This window comes from Anastrepha obliqua, chromosome 6 (assembly GCF_027943255.1).
Source record: "Anastrepha obliqua isolate idAnaObli1 chromosome 6, idAnaObli1_1.0, whole genome shotgun sequence".
In the NCBI taxonomy this organism is placed as follows: Eukaryota; Metazoa; Arthropoda; class Insecta; order Diptera; family Tephritidae; genus Anastrepha; species Anastrepha obliqua.
The window spans coordinates 3619891-3643706 of record NC_072897.1 but is presented as its reverse complement, the minus strand read 5'-3'; the positions used below and the strand labels follow the sequence as shown (position 1 = coordinate 3643706).

The window sequence follows — 23816 nt, the reverse complement described above, 5'->3', positions numbered from 1 at the left end:
CGGTAGATAGCTGAGCTCCTCTTGGCATAGTGTCCTAAAAAGTTAGGTTCCTCACATGAAAATTTTTTATTTTCTAGTGGAAACTCCTCAACTTACCTTAATGAATCATTTTAAATTGTGAAATGTGTACAAAAATATCACGCAATTTTGACAACAAGAAATAAAATTTTAAGGAAGGCACTTGTCCCTTATAACAATTTCCTTCAAGAAACTCAAATTTCAAGCAGCGTTAAAACGTAACAGGACTTGAAGCAAACGACAAAATAATTTAAACTACCTCTAGTTCGTGCACACATTTATGTACATACATTATAAGGCAATTCAAGAAAATGTTACGCAGCTATTTTAGAAGAAAAATTATCAAGTTGATTTGCCCTATATAGCTGTTTTGCTTAGTGTTGGTTAGTTGGTTTAAGTGGTGATACTTCCAGAATCCAACTAGCGCTTCCACACCATTTTGTTGCCACATCCTCGTTAACAACTTGTTTACCAGTTATTTACAGCATGACTGGATGTGCGGTTCAAAAACCTTATCAGGTTGTTGACATCTAATCCAGACAGCTGTTCCAGACTATCGAACAGCGGTTCACCCAGGGTTAACCTTCTGTCCTTCCAGGGCATTCGCAGAGGAAATGGAAGATTGTTTCCTTTTTTTCTGGTTGTTTACAACTGTGACAGTATGTGTTGTGAGGGATGTCCATTTTGGCTGCTTGTTCTCCCACAGACCAAAAGCCTGTTATGACTGCCGTTAGTCTCCAGGCGTCCCGTCGTTTCATGTTTATCAATGTTGACGATTGCTTGAGGTTGTAGGTGGGCCATAACGTTCTGCTAATTTTGCATTTCGTCTGGTCTCTCCATCTACAATCTGCGATTCGGAAGTATTTTAGGGAAATTGCACTCTTGACTGCACCTAGTGGTGTGAATACCGATTCTGCAAGAGCGTTATTTATGGCACATCCCCTTCTTGCCAGTGCATCCGCTTTTTCATTACTTTCGATGCTCCGATGTCCCGGGACCCAGATTAAGGTAACTTTATGGTTTTCGCTCAAGGTGGTAAGGCTAGTCCTGCCTTGCTCCACCAATCTAGAGGTTGCTGTAGCTGAACCCAGTGCCTGGAAAGAATAGCGATATTGCCCTTAAAAGAGGGATCTGCGATTAGTAGCCTACAGCTTCTTTCAATTTTAAGTCTATGAGAATATATACCAGCTCCAACACTACAATCCATCTCACTGCCATTGTTATATACTGTAGTGTCGGACTTGTTTAGTGATAATCCCTTATTCCATTCTTTCCGAGATGGAAAGAGATTGACGAAATTTCTACTGAATATTACCGTCGGGACGATGTAGTCAGTCCTCTTTGAGGTATACTGGGTTTGTCGCAGTAATAGACTGGCATGGCCATGAGCTTTTTTCTTCCAGCGACCCGCTTCATTCAACCTAAATGCACTCATTGTCGCAATCTTCTTGATATGTAGATCTACCGGAATAACGTGTGTCAGTTCGTTCAGGGCTTCCATAGGACATGGACACCGACTGTTATTGCACAGGCTGATCTTTGTATTCTGCTAAGCTTTCCACCAAACTACCGAGCCATACGTTAAAATTGGTCGTATAACCGCCTTATACAACCATAATGTATACTAGGGTGGATTCATGTCCCCTTCTGCCTACGTTTGGTATGAAGATGACTCTAACAGGTCTCCAGCTATTTCGAGTATAACCTAGGTTTAGACACATTTTGAAAATTTCCATTAGCCATGGCAGAATATTATAAAGAGTTTCCTGTAACATCTTGGGGAAAAATCCCGTCAGAGCCTAGAGATTTGAAAAGTGAAAACCTATTTAATTGCCTATGCAACCTCCTCTTTTGTGACTATTACATCCGCAAGATGCCGTGGATCATAGCGGCTCTGCCGAATTCTCCCAACATCGATATCGTGAGTGCTACATCTCGGAAAATGAGTGTTTAAGAGAAGTTCTAGAGACTCTTCTGCCGTAGAAGTCCAAATGCCATCTGGCTTCTTGACCCAAGAAGCCATTGAATGATCTTTAGACAAGATACGGCTGAGCTTCGCAGAATCTCTGGTAGATTCGATCGAAGAACAAAAATTTCTCCAGCTCTCCATCTTGGCAGCCCTAGGAGCCTTTTTGTACTGTCTCCGACTATCTCTGTGCAGTTGTCAATTACCTGTTAAGTAGCTGAGATTAAAATTGTTTCTGGCTTGTTCCCTTAATTTCGAGAGCTCGTTGCTCCACCAGGGAGGATATGTTTTTTTTGCTATATTTAATTGGACACGACGTCTTGTAGGCCCTACTGAATGTCTTCTCCAATGTTGTAACCCTATCTCAAGGTTTTCCGTGAGAGTGATTTGGCTGATCGGAATTCCTCCCAACCTATTGTTCACTACATTTCAAATGTTTCTTAGCTACAATACAAGATCTGGGGTTACCTTCAGTCCGTTTGTAGAAAAGGTTGTGGTTGTTCCCAGTAAACCCCTTCACCTCGGTGCTCCGCACCCAGGGTTCCTGGATTAAAGCGATGTCGACGTCCTCCTCCGCCAGGAGAACGGTTAGGTTGTCCGTTGCAGTCCGCGAGTGCTGCAGGTTTATTTGGACAACAGTGAGATCCATGCTGCTGGTCGTTTTACAATTTGACGGCGTCACCAAGCTGCACTCCCGGGTGCTGCTCGTTAACGCCATCGTTTTTGGTAGATGCGGCGACGTCAAGTTGCTTGCCCGTGAGCAACTCGTTGGGGCCGTCAACCTCGTCCTATTCATCCTCCGGATTTGCAGAGCGGAATATCTTCAGTTATGTTTTCCTGACGCCGAACCAAAGTTTGTTGTCCACTTTTCCCAGTGGCTCGATGCTCTCCTCCGATATTTGGAGAAGGAAGGACACACTGTTCTTAGCTTGGTGTACGAATATAATGTAGGTATAATTATACACACAGATATAAATCATAAAATTTAGTATTTTTATTCACTTATTATCTTTGGTGTTTTATGTTGTTTATTTTTAAGGAGCTTGGCAGCATTTGCGCTTGTTGAAATGATCAAAATAGGAGAATTTTTTCGGTAAATTTTACAAATATTGAAATTAAGTAACTTTAAAACTATAACTTTTTTAAGAAGGGCTTTCACTTTTAGAATGTAAGATACCCCTCTACCCCTGAATATCATTTTTCTTTTGCAAAACACGAGCCATCAATTGGAAATTCTCTCGAAATCACTGACGATAACAATGAATGACAAAAATAGTCAATATTGGAATATTTCTTATCATTACATCAGTTTTTTACGAAAAAAACTGATATTGTGTTGGTGATATACGAAAAAAATCCGCACAGTTTTCGCTCATGTGGCTTTTTTGCTGATTGAACAACTACTTATTGGTCGTATCTGTGAAAACGAGTGAAATAAGCGGACAGAATTGTGCTGCAGATTGGCCAACATGCACAAGGCCGCACTCTTACTTCAAAGTAAATTTCTAACATCACGGCTATATTACTTATTTCGTATACTTTTTATTAATTGTAGCGATGAGAGAACAAAAGGGAATGGCTTCGAAATTTTCAACAGTATGAAATGCCAAAGACGTATCCGTTTTGTAAGCTAATAAAGGTTATTTTGCATCTTGGTGTAAAATAATGACAGATTACTAGAATTAGCTATCCGAAGCAAAATTGTGTGATTAGATTTGGCTGTCATGTCACAGGGTACAAAGAATTCTGCTTTTTTCATGTATTAACTCATTTTTCACGTATTAACACACTTACCCATTCACTTGTTGTTCAAACGAGAACGAAGTAACAGGAGCGTATTCTGTTGATATGTACGTTGTATATCACCAACACAATCTCAGTTTTTTCGTAAGCAAACCGTTGTCATGTCCCCAGTTACTAATCAACCTTCCTTCCTTCAAAATCGTTGAGAGCCGGTTAGCGATGTGATGTTGGTAACATCTCTGTATTCTGTATACCGTCCTGCTTGGTGTATGTCTCTGCCTTGACACATAGCAGCTAACGCAAGTATTAAATTCAAAGTTCGATCTTAGATTGTCTGAATGTAAATATGTATGTTCAGTATGTCAAGAATGGCATACATAACAAAAAAATTTCTTTTGGAAAAACAAGAACTAAAGCAACAAAAACAAATAATATACCATTTCGACATTGTTAATAAACTGTTTTTACAAACTTTAATACAAGCGTTTTTTATGAAATGGATTTTTCATGTAATGGACCAATTTATTGGTATCTGCCATTTCTCCATTATTGCAGTTTTGAATGCTCTTGCATTCTTTGGATGCCTTTTGGGGACTCTTTTCTTCAAAAAGGCCCACAAATTTTCAATTACGTTTATGTCGGAACTTTGAGCTGGTGTATTTTTAACTTTACCCCAATTGTAAGAAACCGGCATCATTAAGCTCTTTGGTAAATTTAAATTTTAGTTTATTCGTAGTGATAGCACTGCCGTTAGTTTTTTTTTTTTTGCATATTTAAATATTGTTTGGCGACTATTGTGCAATAAACACAGAGTCTGCTACTCTTGAAATGGCATAAAGAAAATTTTTCCAAAATTAATAGTGGAAATTATGTCAAGGGCTTTTGTTGTTGGCTTAAATGTTTGGTTAGCATTGGTTTCTTGCGTGCTGATCTTGATGTTATAAGATTTATTAGTGGAAAAATGAGAGCGAAATAAACTACTTGTTTACCCATCAAGCTATCCAAAAGAAGAAGGACGTGTTTATTATCCTAACACTCTAATGTATGGTGAAATTAGCAATTAGCAATTAAGTCTCGTTCACAATTACAACATCCCCTCTGAACGAGATACTCTTATAATATAGTATATAGTTACATAGCTCTTCAATATATATATTTTTTTTATGTTAAATCACATATTTTAATACAAGGCAAGGTATAAAAATAAAAAATATAGTGCAAACGGTTGCTATTTATACATGTGTTTGTAAGCAATCAATTAAGTCTAAATTTCTTTGAAAAATATTCTAAATTGATTTTAGGCAAGCCTTTTGTCAAAGCATCTGCGATCATTTCATCGGAAGATACATGAACTAACTTTAATTCCTTATTTTGAATTCTCTGATGCCAATACTTAAGTTTCATGAGTACGTGCTTTGCAGCGTCCGAGTATGAATTGTTGTTGGCCTTATTCTCAGCTCCTTTGTTGTCGCAGTACAGAATGGTTAGTTTCGGAGTTGCTGGAAAAAGTTCACGTTGTAGACCCTTAAGCTAAGTGGCTTCCTTGGAGGCTGCAACCATTGCCACGATTTCGGATTCAGTAGTTGACAAAGTAATACGCTTCTGCAGCTTCGAAGCCCATGATACTGCACCACCCTGAAGCAAGAAAACATAGCCAGTTGTGGTTTGAGCTGTGTCTAAATTACCAGCATGATCAGCATCGCAATAGCCTTCGACCTCTGAATGTTCCTTTCAATAAGTTAATCTCTTATCAATGGTTCCTTTTACATATCGCAACACACGTTTCACGGCTGCCCAATGCGCTTTGCCTGGGTTGGTTCCAAAACGACTCAACATGTTGACAGCGTATGCTATATCCGGCCTTGTCAATTGTGCAGCAAACAGCAAACTACCAACTGCTTGCATATATGGCTTCTGTGACATTTCTTCAATATCAGCTGTTTCCGTTGGACATTGACTTTTCGTCAACTTTTGGTTCGGGTCTAGTGGCGTCGAGATTGGATTACAGTCTAACATATTAAACCGCTTCAATACATCAAGCAAGTAGTGCTTTTGATCTAATGAGATAGTGCTATGGTCGTTATTACGCGTTATTCTAATTCCCAGTATTGAGCTGGCATCACCCAAATCCTTCATTCGAAAATTGTGGCACAAATTAGATTTTAGCTTGTATTCCATGACGCTGTCGTTGCTTAGTATAAGTACGTCGTCGACATAAATGGCGACAATCAAAGTTTTCTTTTCACTTGGAAAGAAGTACACACATTGATCGATTTCACTACGAACCAGACCAAAATGGAGTAGCGATCCATTTTACCATTGAGGAATGCCGTTACCGCGTCCATTTGTCGTATTCGTAGGTTAAGCTTTGCAGCCATGGCAATGAGTATGCGAATTGAGGTGTATCGCACAACGGGGGCGTATGTTTCCTTGTAGTCGATACCTTCAATTTGCGTGTACCCCTTCGCAACAACTCGTGCCTTGTGCTTACACACGTTACCATCTGCATCGCGCTTAACCTTGAAGACCCATTTTGAGCCAATGACCCGTTTCCCGCTTGGAAGATGGACTAACTCCCATGTTCCGCATGCCTTCAATGCATCAAGCTCAGTTTTCATTGCTTCTTCCCAATGCCTGGCTTCAGCGCTAAACATAGCCTCATTGTACGACAATGGATCACATTTTTGCTCTTCACTTGCCATAAAGCTATACTTAGGTGGCAAGTAATTAGGCTTATTCCTACCTTGTTGCCGAATAGAAAAACGAATAAGGTCCAATGTAGAAGTGTCCTCATCAGGAGTATAGCAAGAGTCATGTTAATCATCAGCGTAAACGCGGGAACTGTCCAATGAACTCACTTCAGGTAGACTAGGTGATTGGTTTGTAGCCGCTTCTTCAGTTGACGCTTCCGGTGCGTGTCCGTCAGATAAAGTATCAGCATGTTCACGTTCGCTTGTTAACTGATCGCCAATTTCAATGACAATTTCCCCTCTGGAATTGGCATCTTCAGAACCTATACCGACTTTACACGTACTTTGTAACACTGTTGATGGCAAAAGATTTTTCATTTCATTGATATTTGTTTCATTAATCTTAATTTTGTCTTCAAAAAAAAAAAAACTACATCTCGACTGATTGCGATCTTCTTAGTCGTTTTATTGTACAGCCGGTACGCTTTGGACTCGTTACTGTAGCCCATTAACACACATTCAGTTGATTTTTCATCCAACCAAACACTCTTAAGTAAGACAAATCCGGTTTCACGTTTGTCCACATCTCCTCAGGAGTTTTGTCATTGCCTCTGCATGGAATTCTGTTTAGCAGATATGCTGCTGTGATAGAAGCCTCAGCCCAAAATTGCTTACATAAACGTGCATCTATCAACATGCATCGTATACGTTCAACAATGCTCCTATTAATTCTTTCAGCGGCACCACCTTGTTCTGGAGTATACGGAGTGGTTTTTTCATGTTAAAGGGGTTAGGTGGGTTTGAAAATTTCAAAAAATCGATTTTTTTGTCTTATTAAATAGTATAATATGTTTAAAATATTCTCCTAAAATTTCAAATTGATCCAAGTAAAATTCTACGAGATAGACCCTTCAGAAGTTCCGCCCAACAGGTCATGTCAGTGCAGCGTTTCGCAGGTATACGCATTTAACTCAAAACTCGATTTTTTTAGTCGGTGGACACGATTTCTCGAAAAGTTATGAAGCGATTTTGTTCAAATTTTGCACACATCTTTGGAATAACATTATCAAGTTATTGAACGAAGGATTTTTTTTTTTATTACAACTAATTTTTTCGAGCCAACACATGACGAAAATTTGACCAAAAAATGTGTTTTTTTGTTCAAAGTCTGTCAAAAATTCAAATTAAATTTTTTTTTTTCCTTCGTCCAGTAACGAGATTTATCCATGTACTAAATATTTTTAGTTTTTTGATTTTAGATGAACCAATAATGAGTTATGCTGTCCACGGCAAGAGCATTTTTTTGTGAGACGTTAAGGGAGATGAGGTACCAACGGCTGAGTTTTCGGAATTTTTAAATAAAAATTTCACAAAATATTGTTTAAATATGTATCTTTGATATGCTGAATTGTTTAAATAAAATATATGATTGTATATATTAAAAAAAAATCGTAAAAATACCCTTTTTTTGAACCTCTGTAACCCACCTAACCCCTTAATACCATGCTCTGTTAAGAACTTTTGGAATTCACGACTTGAGTACTCAGTGCCGTTATCAGTTGGAAACACCTTAATTTTCCTCGAACATTGATTCTTCACGAGCGACTTATATTTTTTAAATTCATCAAAAACATCTGATTTCGCAGCAATAGGCACTACGGTAACATTGCGGCTGAAATCGTCGACGAAAGTAACAAAAAAACGTGCACCAGAGTGGGATCTTTCTTCGAATGGGCCACAAACATCTGAATGTATCAAATCGAGACGTTGTTTGGCTCTTTTACCTGGATATTTGAATGGCAGCCGGGATTGTTTACCTTTCATGCAAACAATGCATTGTTCACCCTTATTCGAAGATAGCTTTAGACCTTGCGATGACTTTTGTACCTTTATCAAATTGCTGTCACAAATATGACCTAGGCGACGATGCCATAACTCATGGTTATCACTCGCAATCATCGCTCTGTGTCTGCTATCTACGTTGTGTACACGTATACAATTCAATCGATATAACCCATTGACAAGTGATGCTGTATCGATCAATTCAGAATTTGCATTATAAATTTCACAACTCGTCTTTTCGAAGACGATTTTATTCCCTTTGATTGCCATTTGACTCACTGATAAAAGGTTAGCACACAATTGGGGAACGCGTGTGACATTAGTAAATGTTGCTTTAGATTGACGTTCCTCTTTGCCAACATTGAGAAACATGTCTAGGTCACCAATAAATTCCGCTTTAAGACTGGAATTGTTAGTAACAATAACATTCTTTTCCAAAACTGAGCGTTTGTTTGAGAAAAGTGAGCTCTCCATTGACATATGGGACGTGGTACCGCTATCGACGTACCAGTCTTTCGAATTTACATTACACGCGAGAAGCGAAGCAAAAAATACACTATCACGTCTAGGTTTGTTATTTACCGGTTTATTTTTCTTTTTTGGACAGACCTTCGCAAAATGCCCAATTTGCTTACAGAAAAGACACGCAAATTTTTATTTTTCGCAAACATTGCAATGTCGTTCGAAGTACTTCTCTTTGGATCTAGTCTAAATTCTTGCAACAACGTAGTTTTGACATACTCAATTGTTAGAGTTTTTTGAGTATTTTCGATGGTCATAACGAAAGTATCAAATTCAGCTGGCAAACCAGCAAGCATGATTAAGGCTATCACTTCATCATTCAGTGCCAAACCGGCACTTTTTACTCGTGACGATAACGAGAGATGTGCGAGATGGGCGTAAAACAACAAATATCCAAATATATTCGTGGTACGAGATCGAAATTTCGAAGTTTTGGATAAATTCGCTTTCAGACTCTCAAAAACGTTAGCCCATAACCTGATGTTTTAAGATTTATTAGTGGAAAAATGAGAGCGAAATAAAATACTTGTTTACCCATCAAGCTATCCAAAAGAAGAAAGACGTGTTTATTATCCTAACACTCTAAATTGGCTGCTGTTTACATATACATATGAAACACGCCTAATGTGTGGTGAAATTAGCAATTAGCAATTAAGTCTCGTTCACAATTACAACAGATCTGGATGAATATTTGTGGTGCAGTATGGCTTGACGGGCTGCTTCATAAGAGACAACAATACCACACTCCTTGTAACGCTCCTTTGCAAGTATTCTTAAGGAAATTATCGGGTTTTGATCCAATTTTTGGTTCATCAAACGTTCTGCAAGTACAGTAATTTTAGTTTTAGGCCCACGTTCACACTTTTGCTCTATTCTACTTTCTTTTTTCGCTTGATTTATAATATTATAACCGGTCTGAGGTGTTACCGAAAACATTTCAGATAATTGCTGAATATTTTTACCCAGGGGGTAATTATAATATATTGATTGCGTAGTATCAAAGAATAGTCTTTTGCCAAGCCGAATAAAGTAAAAAAATTTCACTGAATGATGAAACAAAAGTATCAAAATGATAAATGCAAAGCAGAGGTAACGGTAAATCGAAGTTAATCGCGCAACACATTTTAAAGAAATTGTTGAAAAAATGCGAAATGTAAAAGCAGGTTATTGGCGGCGCCGAAATAGTGTGTTATTTGTTTTTGTGGCTTTAGTTGTTGTTTTTCTAAAGAATGCACATTTGTTTCTCCCCCCGCTTATTAAAAAAATAAGGTGAATTTTCTAATTTAGAGGGCTACGTACATTCGACAGTCGATTATTATTTTGTTTTATGTTGGTACACTCATCTCGAAAATATGTTCAGGGTTTTAGCAATATAGCATGTATAGTTTGTTTGTTTATACCTCTCACAAACATAATAGCCATGCTACTTTGCTAAAACCGTAAACATACACATATCTTCGAGACAAGTTAACCAACATAAAAAATAATCACAATTGAAAGTCGTATACGTAGCCCGCGATATTTGAAAACCTACCTTATTTTTAGAGTCCGGCTCTATAACCGCGAGGAGTCTCCAACTTTTTTCCACTAAATCCACGACAACCCTCTTTACCACGTAGACAAAGGAAGTCAAACTACGGCTAAAGAGCGTAAAAAATTTTTGGGCGTAACATTTGTCAGTTTGTTCTCCTTTTTTGCGCATACAACCGCAATTGCTAGTAAGACCCGAAACTGCAACAAGGTCCTCAAATCGCATGCGAGCAGTACAGTAAAGACAAAGAAGTGTTGCTGACGACATTTAAAGCAATTGGTCGGACGGCCATAAATTACGGCGCGTGTCCGGTCGTTTGGCACCAGTGATTCTCACCATATACTGCTATCAGGATTGCCACGCAATGTCTCCTGATGTCCCCCCGCCCAAGCAATGAGGCATTAGTGCTCTCTGTTAAGAATCATAATAAAAGGATCAGCAAGAAGTTTCGTGTGAAGTGCTGCCGTAGGTTCTCCCCTACAGACATTTGCTTGAGCCACCTCACAGGCACGTCAGGAGACATCTCTTGAACTACATTGACGACATCAAGGACTAATTGCAACTAGTGGACCGGACATTAAACAGAAAAACACTAAACGGCATTCATTGGGAGACTCTTATCACCTTTCTAAACTCTCGACCCCGCCCTATTGTAGATGAAGAGCTTCAGCTGCCTCGCGAGACATAACTTTGGCCCAATTGCGTTCTGGATATTGTAGCAGGTCAAACTTCTACTTATCCAGAATTGTCCCCGACATACCAAACTTATGTCCGGCATGTGAAGGCACCCTGTACGACACCAACCATTTATTCACATGCCCTATCAAACATTCTCACCTAACATCCCTCTCCTTTTGGACCCAACCTGTCGAAACAGGACGTTTTTTTGGTCTACCGTTAGATGAGTTAGACGAAGACGGCAGATGAATTCATCGCACTGACAGAGCTTAGTAAGCTGGCACAACAACAACAACAACACACATGTGTAAATTGGCTGGGGAAATCTTGAGTGATCATTATTCTGTAAGCAACCCTCGGGTGGCTGATGCAATGAAGAAACAGCGACTTGTCTGGCACCGTGAATGCTGCCACATGCCAGGTGAGAACTGGAATAAGATCAGTTTGTGTTATTACTTTTATTTAACGCCAATATTTTAGTAAATTATGTCTTTCGAAATTATAAGATATCCTGTTTTGTAGTTTCAACATTTGATATTTTAGCCGACGGGAGTAGCTTCGTCAGACAACGCCCTGCTGAGCAATATCATCCCGACAAAGGTGAATCAAGAAAAAGGGCCAGGGATTAGCGCTAAGGGGGTTGGACCCGTCCGCATCGTCCATGAGGCAAGAACAATATAGACAAGATCTACAAACTGAACTGTTGCCAATACGAAGGAGTGACCCCCCGACGGTATGGAATTCACATTTATGTGTTATTCAGGACCATGCCTGACATGAACCCAATCGAAATTCCATGGGAGATCATCAAAGCGTAAATTACCAAAGAGGTGATAGAAACAACGATAAGACTAATAGAAATGTTAGGCCATGTTTGGCATCACAACACAAAAATAAAAGAAAGTGTCATGCAGTACATGGAAAGAACGCCCAGATGCATACAAGCCTTCATAGAACCGAACGGAAATGTTACAAAGTATTGATTAGTACGAAATAATTTAAATTTTTATAACACGTTGTATATTTTGAAATTTCTCGGAAGTTGTACGACTTCCTAATGAATTCTCTTTTACTGTTAAAGCTTTATACAAACAATATATTATATATTGTGTCTTTAACTAATTCTTATTATTATTCGTAACTGTCTCCATTATAATACGTTACTATCATGTACTTGCAATACAGAACTCAATGTTTCAACTTATGGCAACAAGGCAGTGCTAGGAACACATATGTATGTATGTACCTAGATGCATTTTTTCACATCGATTTTGTTAAATTGTCAATTGTTATCACTTCTTTTAGAGTTTTTAATAAATATAATTTTTTATAACAATTACATTAAATACAGAAAAATGGGTCAAAATAAATTTTTTTTACAGAATTTCAGTTCGCAGCACATTAATTTATAAGTCCATTATTTCGTCTTTGAAAATATGGAATTATGACCCTAAAGACTTTAGGCTGTCTAGAATTTATTTCACATTTTTTCTCCAATTACAGTTTTCGCGATCTGAACTGTTTCTAAAATTAGATTTTGTTATTTTAATAACATGGTTCTACAACCGTCCACATTAAAAATTCTGAGAACTGAACGGATAATGAAAGAAATTGCGCACTCTGAACTTTAAAATACATCGTTTCGCAATTAAAAGTTTTATCAAGTGGTATTTTATAACAGAATTTTTACAACCAGAATTTTTAATAAAGAATATTGTACTATCAGGGTAAGTAGTATGTAAAACGTCAGCATCCGTGACTCAGATAACCAGAAGTACAGTGTGAAGTAAGAGTTTATGGGAAGAAAAGCAAAAGCGAATGTATAGGGTCCGACACTCGAAGTGCTACCAATTAAAAATGTTTAAATTTAGTTTGAAAATATACTTTTATTCAATTCAAAGTAAAAAATGTGTGAAAATAACACAAAATTAAGAATCAATTTACTTTCGCTCGATATGACCACCTTTTGCCTTGACTAACATATCACCTTGAGACGGCCCAGAAACAAATCGCAAGCTGCCCGAATGTGACTTGCAGGTATTTTGGCCCACTAGCGGACATGGCTTTTTTCAGTGTCTCTAGACTGGTGAATCTTTTAGTTCGGACCTTGCTCTCCCAAATGGCCCAAATATAATAAGTCATTGGATTCGCGTCTTGAGGGCCATTGTGTGGACGTTATGAAGCTCAGAACGTTGTTTTTTATCCATTCTTTGTTCACTCGAGCCTTGTGAGATGGTGACGACTCCTGTTGAAACGTCCATGGTCTGACACCGAAATATTTGTCTAATATTTCGCACTTACCTTGACGCCAGACTCGTCAGAAAACACAATGTTCGGAAATTGTCCGCTTTCGGCCAAGCGTAGCAACTCCTTCGCTCTCGCAAGTCTGACTTATTGCTGCTTGGTGTGAGATCATGCTCCTTTTGAATCTTAGGCTTGACTTTGGAATTATTTTTCAATATGCGGCGGATGCTATGGTGAGATATTTTCAGTTCTTTCGCCATTTGGTTGGCACTTCGTCGGGGATTTCACTTCTTCACTTTTTGAACCATTTCTCTTGACATTGCAGTCTTTTAATGACCGCGTACGATAAACAAAAAGTTTATTTACTTTAAGGTGCTCGAGCTCATGAACAATCGCAAACGTCCATATATAACACTATTATGTTTGAAATACATTACTGATTTTCTTCTTTCTGGTTTACTCTCCGCAAAATGCTTCCGCGCGCTTGGAAACAATACTCTGAACTATCATTTAGCCAACTAAAAGACAGCTGATGCACGGGCATCAAACACGAGAGCGGTCCGAAATTGGTTACACTTCGAGTGCCGGACTCTGTACGTATATACGTAAGTTTAAACCTACAAATAAACAAAATGAAATAAACAGAATAAAAAAGAGGTTGTCTGTAAAGTCGGTTTACTGACGATAGTTTAACGTGATAACGTCATAAGAAAATACTGATTGAATGGTTGCATTTTCAAAAGAAAATTTTAATTTTATTTGTTTGATAGATATTTTGTATGGATATAGAGAATGAGTTAACATTAACATAACATAATATACTTTAACATAACATAACATAACATAACACAACATAACATAACATAACATAACATAACATAACATAACATAACATAACATAACATAACATAACATAACATAACATAACATAACATAACATAACATAACATAACATAACATAACATAACATAACATAACATAACATAACATAACATAACATAACATAACATAACATAACATAACATAACATAACATAACATAACATAACATAACATAACATAACATAACATAACATAACATAACATAACATAACATAACATAACATAACATAACATAACATAACATAACATAACATAACATAACATAACATAACATAACATAACATAACATAACATAACATAACATAACATAACATAACATAACATAACATAACATAACATAACATAACATAACATAACATAACATAACATAACATAACATAACATAACATAACATAACATAACATAACATAACATAACATAACATAACATAACATAACATAACATAACATAACATAACATAACATAACATAACATAACATAACATAACATAACATAACATAACATAACATAACATAACATAACATAACATAACATAACATAACATAACATAACATAACATAACATAACATAACATAACATAACATAACATAACATAACATAACATAACATAACATAACATAACATAACATAACATAACATAACATAACATAACATAACATAACATAACATAACATAACATAACATAACATAACATAACATAACATAACATAACATAACATAACATAACATAACATAACATAACATAACATAACATAACATAACATAACATAACATAACATAACATAACATAACATAACATAACATAACATAACATAACATAACATAACATAACATAACATAACATAACATAACATAACATAACATAACATAACATAACATAACATAACATAACATAACATAACATAACATAACATAACATAACATAACATAACATAACATAACATAACATAACATAACATAACATAACATAACATAACATAACATACCATAACATAACATTACATTACATTACATAACATAACAAATTACCCCCAAATTATCACAGCTTTGATAAGTGCTTTAATACGGGGTAATTTGGATCCACGTTTTGACCTATATCTCGAGACCCCAGTCACGGAGCGGCATGAAAAATACTCTGTACTAAAGCATTCACCAACAGCTTTCATTTGATACCCATATTGTACATACACGTCCGAAGGTTACCCGGGTCCACGTTTTCACCTATATCTTGAGACCCTATCTACCAATAGGTATTCAAACTATACGGAAATCATCTTCAATACCTACTTAACAATGTGTGTAAGTTTGGTTTAATTCGGTTCAAAGACACGGCGGGTCCACGTTTTGGCATATATTTCGAGACCCTAGTCATCAATAGGTATGAAAACTACCCCGTATTAAAGCACTTATCAACAGCTTTCATTTGATACCCATATTGTACATACACAACCAAAGGTTACCCGGGTCCACGTTTTGACCTATATCTCGAGACCCCAGTCACGGAGCGGCATGAAAAATACTCTGTACTAAAGCATTCACCAACAGCTTCAATTTGATATCCATATTGTACAAACACATTCTAGGGTCCACGTTTTGGTCTCTATCTCGAGACCCTAGTCACGGAGCAGCATGAAGCATACTCTGGACTAAAGCATTCACCAACAGCTTCCATTTGATACCCATATTGTACATACACATCCGAAGGTTACCCGGGTCCACGTTTTGACCTATATCTCGAGCCCTATTTCCAAAATAAAATATAATCCATGTTACTCGTGGATGATGTAGCTTTCGAATGGTGAAAGAATTTTTAAAATCGGTCCAGTAGTTTTGAGCCTATTCATTACAAACAAACAAAGTTTTAATATTAGTATAGACAACATATCTTATAAGGTATATGGTAAATATTACCATACATTTTTTCCTTCATATATAATAAAAAAATTAATAATAATAACATTAAAACAACAGGTATTATTAACAAACTTGGTTTTATTTGAAATTCTTCAAGTAAATCAAAATAATAATAATCAATAAGAAGGCATATGCCAATACAAATACGTGAATTTATATATGTACATATGCGCATATACATACATACATATATACGCTCACTTAAGTAGGGGAGAGCAAGATGTCGAACGTTGCCGTTCGTTTGCTTTGTTTGCTTTGTCGTTCCTTCCGCTCTTTCGCTTGCAGTTCATTCAATGCAGTGAGCAAGGTAACTACATATGAGCAAGGTAACACTAATATGAGCAAGGTAACTACATATGAACAGTAATGAGCAAGGTAACACTAATATGAGCAAGGTAACTACATATGAACAGTAATGAGCAAGGTAACACTAATATGAGCAAGGTAACTACATATGAACAGTAATGAGCAAGGTAACTACATATGAACAGTAATGAGCAAGGTAACGACACATTTTTTCGTGCGTGCAGCCTGTTAAATCGAATTATAAGACGTTATCACGTCAAAAAAATAAAATAAACAAAATAAGCAAAGAGGCCACCTGAAGAAAATATGTAAGGAAAAGCATGAAAATTTCAGCTCTGTTCGAAGTGAATGCTAGTTTTAAAAAATTAAGTTACGCAGTTAGCTGAGCAGGAGTTACGTGCAGGTGTTAGAAAAATTTGCTAATCTATTCGATTGTTCCCTGGGCTTGTTTAAAAAAAGAAAAGCACATTTACATGTAAAGGAGGCACAGAACCGAAGTTTTTAGGTCGCGAACTTTGCCGTTAGCAATAAAAGAAAAGGTGGAAAAGGAGTTAGAACATTTAGTAGAAATTGCATTTGGAATTGGAGAACACTGATAGTCAGGGTATAAAATAATTTGTCTTTGTTACAGCAGCTTTAGGAAATTTTCCCGATGCTGATATTAAATTTGTAAAACTTTATTTAAGTGCAGCTTATCAGCAAATAGAATTAGATAAAGAATCGCAAAAATCTACAAAAGGAGTATTTCGATATACTAGGCTTAGTTATGGGTTGGCATAAGCACTTGGAAATTTCAAACATAACCAAGGAGTAATAGTATTTCTCGATGATGTATTGACAACGGCTGCTGCTAAAAGTTACTTACACAAAGGCAATAAACAGAGACGCGCTGCATATCAAATCATTCACGAAATCAAAGATCCATCCAATGTCAACGAACTACAGGCATTTCTGGTAGTGATCAATTTTAATCGAAGATTTTTACAAAATATATCAAATTTAGTTATGGGTTGGCATAAGCACTTGGAAATTTCAAACATAACCAAGGAGTAATAGTATTTCTCGATGATGTATTGACAACGGCTGCTGCGAAAAGTTACTTACACAAAGACAATAAACAGAGACGCGCTGCATATTAGGGGTGTCCTTATTTTGGGAAAGTTACTAGATCATCGTTCACCGGGTCTAATTTTTTTCCTTTTGGTGTAAAAAATAACTGCAAAGTTTGAAGCCGATCGGGCTTCATTTGATGGACCCGGAAATCGCTTATATCTGAAAGATCCACTAATAGGTGTAAAAAAGACGATTTTTTCACTTTTTTACTTTATTCTGTATTTTTTTGCTCATGGTTGTTGCTTTTTTTTACATTTTCTAGTAAGTGTGTTAAATAAACTCACTAAAGTTCAGAGTGTCAAGTCAGATTTCTTATAGGAACGGAATTTTTCGCGATATGATTGCACAAACTGCAACACTAATTGGAGTTCTTCTTCGTCGTTCGTCAAAATTCTGTTAAAATCTTTTATAAATTTGATGCCTCTTTCAGCTGTATCATTAACAACAAACAAATTTTGACAAAAAGTCCAACCTTCTTCGTAATCAAATGCCGTTTCCCAAGTCGATGGGTCAAACTCTAAAAACGTTGTTGACAAACCAAAGCGGTTGAAAAATTTCTTCGTATTTTCTGAAACGAAATCTTTCAAAGTGTAATTTTCAAATGTTGATAAATTAGTATATGTTCGACCGTTTTTTAATTTCACAACTGGCTCTTTGGATTGTAATTTTTCAACCATTTGGCGTTTCTCTTCGTGAGACACATCTGAATCGAAGAAGGCTAGGGCTACCAATTCTTCCGACAAATACCATAAATGATGAGTCAATTTTTTTGTAACTGCCTTTGAGATTGCAGAATCAGTTTGATCGTATTGAACAGCAGCCTTAACGAAGTTCAAATCTTGGAGAGGAGCAGCTATAGCATTCGTACATCTGAACCATGGCTTGATATAAAGTTTGATGAGAAAAATGCAAATATCGCGCAAACCATTCGCTTCTCTTTTTGTAAGCTGAAATTGTTGTCGAAATAAGAAAATCTTCAAGCAATAAATAGCTTTTGCCATCCATCGAGCGTTACTCGTTGGTCCTGGTGTACGGAAGTTGAACGGTCCTGCTCCAAGAAATGTAAGAACCAATTCGAGAAACTCTTTATAATCGTCTCGAATTTGATTCTTTGTCAACTGATCAAAACAAAATTTTTTGATGTTCTCTTGTTCAACTTGATCAATTTGCAAAAGAACCATTTTTTCGTTGAGACCACTGCAAAACGAATCCAAATCGTAACTTGTCCAAGACTTGGCAAATCTTTCAAAAATTAGAACTTCTGGTGCCGAGCTAGGTGATAATTTGACCTCAAAAACGCTCGACAGAAGAATCTCGTAAACATGATGTCGACACGATAGATCTAACAACTGACGCTTTAGTTTCTTTTCCAAGAGTACACTAGCTCCTTTTTCTGTGCCGGTATTACTTGAAGTTGTGTCAAAACATTTGCCTTGCACGTACTCCGCAATGTTCCATTTAACTAATGTCTCGTGAACCGCAGCAGCAATGTGTTCTCCACTTGACGATTCAATTTTCGGTGCTCCGAGGAACTTGGATGTCCCATTGTAGCTCACAAGAACTGCTATGCGCTCAACTTTGAGTCTACCAATCAAATCTTGTAGTAGTTTGCCATCCCAATGAACAACTAATGATCCAACGGTATTTATCTAAAAAATTTATTTTAAAATGAAAAATTGAAAACCCAATAAAAATTAAATATAAGCTGAAGTTTTAATTACGTTGTCGGGAAACCGAGCCATCACATCTTTTGTATCTTCCAATCGATGTTCCAGGCGAGCGCGATGAATAGTTGAACGGTTGATAGCTAACTCTTCAGCCCGTATTCCAAATGCTTCAGCAGCTGCAATGAGGATATGCACGGCCATACCATCCGAAACTTTAGCATTATCAAGTGCAGCGGCCAATCTTGCTGTGATGAATTCTTTTCGGCCTCTTTTTTTGGCGGATGTTGCGTTACCAGCTACTTTCTCTGGTTCCCAGTCATCGTCAATCGGTTCATTTTCTTCATCAATCGTTTCACAAAATGGCATTTCAGCATCTTCATCATCACAATTCACGACATCTGAAAAAATTCACAATCAAATATGATTTTTGAAATTATGACATATTGCAATAAATTACCTGAAGGTCTAGCCATCTCTTCCTCGTGTTTTCTTTTACGCGCTTCTTCTTTTTCTTGTCGTTCTTGCGTACGTTTTTCTCGCCCATATAACTTCATATCGACACCAACCATGCAGCCTGGACGACCTTTTTGTCTTTGCAATTTTAAAAATTCTCTGTCCTCTTCAATTCGAATTTTTTCCAACGCATCACCGATGGCAATATCAAACAAATCATCAAGATTTTGAGTAAATTGTTCGGCAACTTGCTTTTGTGCATTTGACCTTTTATCTGGGACAGTTCTTTGTATGTTTTTCCATTGGTCGTAAACTTTCATCAGCTTTTTCACACACTTATCATCATTAATAATTGGAATGCGAGCTTGTTGCCAAAATATTACAGCTGCACTTATGGTCAATTTTGCACTTACTGCAAAGTCCAACAAATCGCATATTATGGAACATCACTTGTAACACTTGTTTGATGCACGGAAGTTTGGCGCCCGTGATCTGATGCGCAGTGTTACCGATCAAATCAATGTTATTCAAATTTTTCACAGATCTTCTACTTGAATGACTTGAGGTCGATGGTTTATCCGACATGGTGATATTTTTTTTGCCATATGTTCCAAATAAACTTCGCAGAAAGCACTTGATGTGTGATGCAGCACTTATACTACACAGGGATAAACTTTTTGTCAAAATATCAAAGTCGCTTTGAAGCCGCTGCGCATAATATCATTTATGAGAGAGAAGACTCGCGCGGCCACCTACCGGCGTGGCGCCGAGTCGCATACGACCCTTGCGCGTGGTTGGCTGACATGCAGGACGATTTAGTGGAAAAGGGAAAAATACGTATATATTTGAAAAAATGTAGGATTGAAAAAAAAATATAATTACATATATTTAAAAAAACCCCAACAAAAAACGATACGAAATCGACTATATTTTCATTTGACATGCTGTAAATTTAAATGAAAAATGTTCCTGTTAGGTGGTTTTTTTGTAAAATATATTTGAAATGAAATGTAATAATATTTATTCAATGTAATTTAATAAAAAAAAGCAACAACCATGAGCAAAAAAATACAGAATAAAGTAAAAAAGTGAAAAAATCGTCCTTTTTACACCTATTAGTGGATCTTTCAGATATAAGCGATTTCCGGGTCCATCAAATGAAGCCCGATCGGCTTCAAACTTTGCAATTATTTTTTTTTACACCAAAAGGAAAAAAATTAGACCCGGTGAACGATGATCTAGTAACTTTCCCAAAATAAGGACACCCCTACTGCATATTAAGGTGAAATAGAGGACATTCACGAAATCAAAGATCCATCCAATGTCAACGAACTACAGGCATTTCTGGTAGTGATCAATTTTAATCGAAGATTTTTACAAAATATATCAAATTTACTTTTTCCACTACATCGCCAAACAGAAAATTCATTGGTCTAGAGAATGTGCAGAAATAGTTTGCAAACTTAGGAACTTGTTAGTACGCCATGAGTGTTTAGCACATTTTAACCCTAGTAACGAAGTTGGAGGATGGTTTCATATGTAAAAGTTCCTGCAAGTGGACAAAGTCACTGATTGCCGTTCACTTGGGAGTGGCCAGGACGATTCTTCTACATATGGTTCAAGCAGCTCACAACTTCCAGGATTAGCCCAAGTATCCTCTGGGTAGCTTCTGAATACCCCTTTGAGATCGAGCTAATGTGAGTAGTCGAAACATCCCAGGATAGGGGGAATAGCGCTGGGTTTTGGAGCCGCTACGGAAAATTCAACTTGCACAACGTAACATAAGCTAACGGACAGAGGTTGATCGACTTCGCCGAATATACACCAAACTACGTGGCTGTCTCCTGATTGAAAAACACGAAACCAGATCGATCATTTTGTGATAGATGGAAGACACGCTTCTAGGGTTTTAGATGTACATACGATCTTGTACGACGAGGAATGTCATGCTGCCGGTAAAATTGTTGGCGTATGTCAGCCTAGAAATCCGACGAAGAATCTCTCTTGCCAACAAGTGATACTTTGGACTAAGTAGGCAACTGAGTAGTAAGATCCTCTTTCGACGAACAAAACTCGAAACTAACACTTCATAAGGATCTCATCATGCCCCTTTTAACGTATGACGCAGAAGCGTGGACGGTGTCAATATCCGATGAAGTGTCGCTTGAAGTGTTTGAGAGAAAGATTCTGAGTCAGATTTTTGGACCTTTGTACGTTGGCGAAGGCGAATATCGCAAGCGTATGAGCTTTACGTCGACTTAGATATAGCACAGCGAATAAAGATCCAGCTGCTACGTTTGTTGATAAAGCTATGGTCCACCACAGACTTTAAAGCTAAGAGAGATAGAGGGAGACTACGTTGGTTGGATCATGTCGTCCGAATGGATATAAATGCTCCGGCTCTGAAAGTATTCGATACGGTACCAGCTGGTGGTAGCAGAGGAAGAGGAAGGCCTCCTCTGCGTTGGAAAGATCAGGTGGAAAAGGACTTGGCTTCACTTGGTGTGTCCAACTGGAACCGGTAAGCATGAGAAAGAAACGACCGGCGCACTTTTTTAGACACAGCCAAATCGCGTAAGCGGCTATCGCGCAAATTAAGAACATTTTGGACGTAAATGTAACATATTTCTACTATAGCTAACGACTTGAGCTTCCAGGTAGCATCCTAATATTAAATTTTCTGCCGACTTATTGATATAACCTTTTAAAAAGGATACTCGGAAGGGACGAAAAAAAAAAGGAATTTAAAAAGTTACGCTGTCGATTGTGCACCTCAGCTTTCAATATAAATGTATTGAAATATGATGCATTTTGACTTTTCTATCTGCTTTTTCTACTTTTTCATGGTAAATCTATATTTTTTTATGGGAATTTAGCTTACCTGCACACATATAAACCGGGTTTTGTGCCGTTTCTATGTGTTTTTGTTTTGTACTGGCTGTATATGTAAGTATATTCTGCGTCGTTTATATTTCCATTACACGTTAGAACCCAAATAAAATAAAGCATCATAATGGGCGATGTTCATTTACAATATATGATCACGTGGTAGGAATCTGAGTGTTGATTATTAAAACCGACTTTTTTCGGCTTTGGAGACTGGTATTCGTCGTGAAAGTACAGATGAAGATAACGATGATGAAGTGGATCCATTTATTGGTGGTGATGACGACTAGTTGCCATTTATATAAGAAATAATCGAGGTAAATGAAATACTTGACAGCGATGAAGAAATTGAGGACGATTTATTGAATAAGTCGGCGACTGCGCCAACGGGTTACGGATAGTGTGAATTGTCAAAAATGAAGTCTAACTGCGATCGTGGTATGGTGAAATTTTTAACAGAGCTGATTGCAGTAAATTCTCTCTTTTGGCTGCTATTAGAAATCAAATTGACTAATGGTCGACGGTATTTTGCAATCATTTGAATAAATTTATTTCTATGTTGCTTTGAAAAACGAAATTTTACTCAATTTACATTTTCAAAGAACTTAACATTGATAAAAAGAGTCACCCATATGCCAATTTTTCTCAACAATGACAAAAACTTACATCTCAGATTGAAGAACTCAAATCAGCCTCCACACACATCTTCATCGACAAAATGTACGCGAGGCATACGCTTCGTTGTTGCAAACTTGTGATCAAATGCGAACCGCACACGGGTAAGCTACTCGTACTCGTCACAGCAAGCATGCATCATGACGCTTATCGTACATCAGAGTCGTCAAATATCCTGCACGCTTATAGTTTGTTTTCGATTTTCATTGTTAGTATTTTGTTTTTGAATAGTCCGCTGCAAAATTTCTACAAGCTCCTTAAAAGCATTTTAGACATTCTTCAAAATGTCTGAAATTTATAATCATTGTAATCATTTGCGTAAGCAATAGTCTTAAATTTATAATCATCCTTTTATAACTCCTTTGTGGCAATGAATAATCTGCTGTTTGAATTATTCCTAAGGTACGGATGCATTCAGTGCCTCCTTTTTCATTTATTTCTCCTCCGATGGAGAAGATAATACAATAAAATAAATTCATCTTTATCGCCGACATATTGACAACTCTTACTTGTAAGATAGCTAATTGCATTGTGGACGGACAAGCAAGCGTATCGTGAGCGGCACTACTTTATTTTTTACGACCCATGTGCGGAGGCCCTTATAGAAATATTTGTCAATATTTGGTGAATCGTGCATTTTTGTCATGTCGAATGGTCTCCGAATGGATATACATACATATGTTTGCA

At 37.1% G+C, this 23816-nt stretch overlaps 1 pseudogene; it reads right to left on the bottom strand.

The window, feature by feature from the left end:
- Positions 1-17738: 17738 nt before the first annotated feature.
- On the bottom strand, positions 17739-20214 carry LOC129249879 (uncharacterized; annotated as a pseudogene).
- Between the last annotated feature and the right edge of the window lie 3602 nt (positions 20215-23816).